The sequence below is a fragment of the Lissotriton helveticus genome, chromosome 1_2, assembly GCF_964261635.1.
Source record: "Lissotriton helveticus chromosome 1_2, aLisHel1.1, whole genome shotgun sequence".
Classification (NCBI taxonomy): Eukaryota; Metazoa; Chordata; class Amphibia; order Caudata; family Salamandridae; genus Lissotriton; species Lissotriton helveticus.
The window spans coordinates 335,559,914-335,563,393 of NC_136058.1; positions in this window are offsets into that span (position 1 = coordinate 335,559,914).

The following is a 3,480-nucleotide window of genomic DNA, read 5'->3' on the forward strand; positions in this document are numbered from 1 at the left end:
AACACAACAAGCCCTCATCCTGAGCCAAAAAACTGACTTAGCTATCCTAACCCTGTCATGGCTCAATGAATCTTCATCACCCCACCTAAATTTACTGATCCAGCTAAATTATAACATTGTTAGGCTTGACAGACAAAGTAAAAATGGGGGAGGCGTTGCCTGCATCTACCGCTCTGACCTCCTCGTTACTGAATTCCATTCTGACCCCACTGATTCCTGCCAATATCTTGCTCTCTCCATTGGTAACAACACTAAGTTATGCAAACTGCATATCTTCTACCACTCCGCAGGCAAGAACAACACTTTCTTTGTTCACCTCCTGGAAATCATTACTGGAATTACCCCAGACACCCAGGTCAACGCCATCAAAGCCTTCCTTGTTGACCGAACACTCACTCAAGCCTGCACTCTACCAACTCACACAAAAGGTTCCACGCTGGATAGGATCATTGCATAGCCATCAGCGGTCAGGCTTAACGCAATTTTTCCGTGTGACTGGTCAGACTACCATGCCATTACCTTCTTAATACCTGGTCAACTCATGAAGAGACCAGGGCAACCTGTGAAACTGAAACGCTGGCTCAGAGACATTAAGAGCCTCGACCTCGAGAAGCTGACTGCTCACTGAGAGAATGACTTACTCCCCCTCCAAACCTCTCCAGTGTCAACGACCTCACAGAGCACTACAACTTGACTATGTCCAACATAATTGATGGTCTTGCCCCGTTAAAGCTAAAAAGATCCCTAATCAAAGACAGACACCCCTGGTTCAACGGACACCTCAATAAGGAAAGGAGAGCTCTCCGGCTAACAGAAAGAAACTGGAGACTGCACCCCTTAGCCTCCCAACTAAAATTTCTCTGTCAGACCAGAAACACATATAAAAGAAACATCCTCAAATCCAAAAAAAGAGTTCTTCAGACCCGAACTGGAAAGGCTAAAAATAGACCCTGCAAGCTCTTTGAAATGGTCAAACTCCAATAAAATAAACTAGTCAAAACCTCCAAAGAAACAACAAAATCCCTAAGAACCTGTGAGGAGTTCTCCTCCTTCTTTATAGCCAAAATTAACTCCCTAGGAAACAAACTTAATGCTGACTCTAACTTCCCACCTCTTCCTGCCGGGACCCATCTCTCTCTTCATCCACCCCTGGTAACACCCAAAAACCCAACTTCAAAGCATATGATGAACTCTCCATCTCGAAAATTCTATCCTTCTTAAAATCGAATAGCCACTTCAATGACCCACTCCCCTCCAACTGCTTGGCAGCGACCTACCCATTCATCAGTCCCATTTGGACTATAATCATCAGCACCTCCCTTTCTCAAGGCTCCATATCTGACTCCCTAAAAACCGGGCAAGTCATCCCCATCTTAAAAAAAAACACTCTGAATCCTGCTATCCCAGACAGCTTCAGACCTATGTCCAATATTCCTCTTCTTGCTAAAGTGCTGGAGAAATGTATGCAACTTCAACTAAGCCAACACATTACTAATTTCAACCTATGAGACAAATTCCAATCTGGTTTCAGGCCTGGGCACAGCACCGAAACAACTATTCTTCACATTGTAGACGATGCTCTTCAAGCCCTTGACCAAGGAAAACCTCTCTCATAATCCTACTGGATTTATCCTCGGCATTTGATGCAGTCAATCACGAGAAACTACTTGAACACCTCAAACACAGGATGGGAATAGGAGGTACCGTCATAAAATGGTTTGGTTCCTTCCTCCGGAACCGCTCCCAGAGATTCTTAGTTAACAAACAGCAACCTATCTGCTCCCTCCCTGATAACAATTGGTGTCCCTCATGGCTGAACTCTGTCCCCTACCCTCCTCAATCTCTACCTCGAGCCACTAGCTGAAATACTCCGCACTGCTAACATTTCCTTCCACACGTACGCTGACGATACCAAGATCTAAATTAAAATCTCATCATTATATGAGATTAACTGTTTGAATGAGGCTCTGGAGTTAACGGTTCAATGGCTCGCCAGCAACCAGCTCAAGCTGAATGCACAAAAAACAGAATTCCTTCTCATCTCCCCCCCTAAAAACACAACTGACATCCTGGAATGGACCAACTCGATCACAGCACTTAATTGCACACGGACCATAGTGGAATATGCCAAATCTCTCGGCATAACCCTAGACAGCCAACTGAATATGCTTAACCACATCAACTCGATGGCCAAAACTGCCAGGTTCCACCTGAGCTATTTGAAAAAACTAAAACTCTTCCTTGAAACTGCAGACCTAAAAACCACAATCCAGGCATTAGTTATCTCCAGGATTGAATACGGCTGCTCAACCCTATCAGGCCTACCCAAGATCTCCACTGCCCCCCTGAAATCCTGCCTCAATGACGCAGCAAGACTCTTAACAGGTTCAAAGAAATTTGACAACATCTCCCCGTATCTGAAGGCATTGAACTGACTCCCCTTTGAAGGCAGTCCAGCTCAAACGGGCTCGTATCACACACAAAGCACTATACACGAATTCCCCTGTATATCTCACCAAGAAACTCTTGGGGGTCGATTCCGATTCGGGAAAAACCGCTCCGAATAGCCGTTCGGAGCGTTTTTCCCGTACGAATCGTACCCTGCAACGTTCCCCGTACGTACGACGAAGTACGATTCGTACCAGGAGCCGTACTCCGTACGAGTCGTACAAGACACCGTACGACTCTAATCTCCGTACGATTATCCATCGGAACCCGCTGTACGTGACATCTGTACGGTTCGCGGCTGGTTTTTATGACCCAGCAAGTACGATACGTGTCGGGTACGCACGGTACGACCCTTTTTCTACGGGAGCTGAAAACAGCCGTAAAAGCAGAGTTCGCGCCGAAACATGTATGGAACGGCCCCCCGGGTACGGTACGTACCCCCCATGATCGCAGGGGTACGCACCGTACCCCTGCGATCATGGGGTGTACGAGCCATACCCCCATTGTACGATCGGTGTACGAGCCATACCCCATGTACGATCGGTGTACGATCGTACCCCCATTGTACGATCGGTGTACGAGCCGTATCCCATGTACGATCGGTGTACGATCGTACCCCCATTGTACGATCGGTGTACGAGCCGTACCCCCATTGTACGATCGGTGTACGAGCCGTACCCCATGTACGATGGGTGTACGAGCCGTACCCCATGTACGATCGGTGTACGATCTACGATCGTACCTCCATTGTACGATCGGTGTACAAGCTGTATCCCATGTACGATCGGTGTACGATCGTACCTCCATTGTACGATTGGTGTACAAGCCGTATCCCATGTACGATCGGTGTACGAGCCGTACCCCATGTACAATCGGTGTACGATCATACCCCCATTGTACGATCGGTGTACGAGCCGTACCCCATGTACGATCGGTGTACGAGCCGTACCGCATGTACGACCGGTGTACGATCGTACCTCCATTGTACGATCGGTGTACAAGCCGTATCCCATGTACGATCGGTGTACGAGC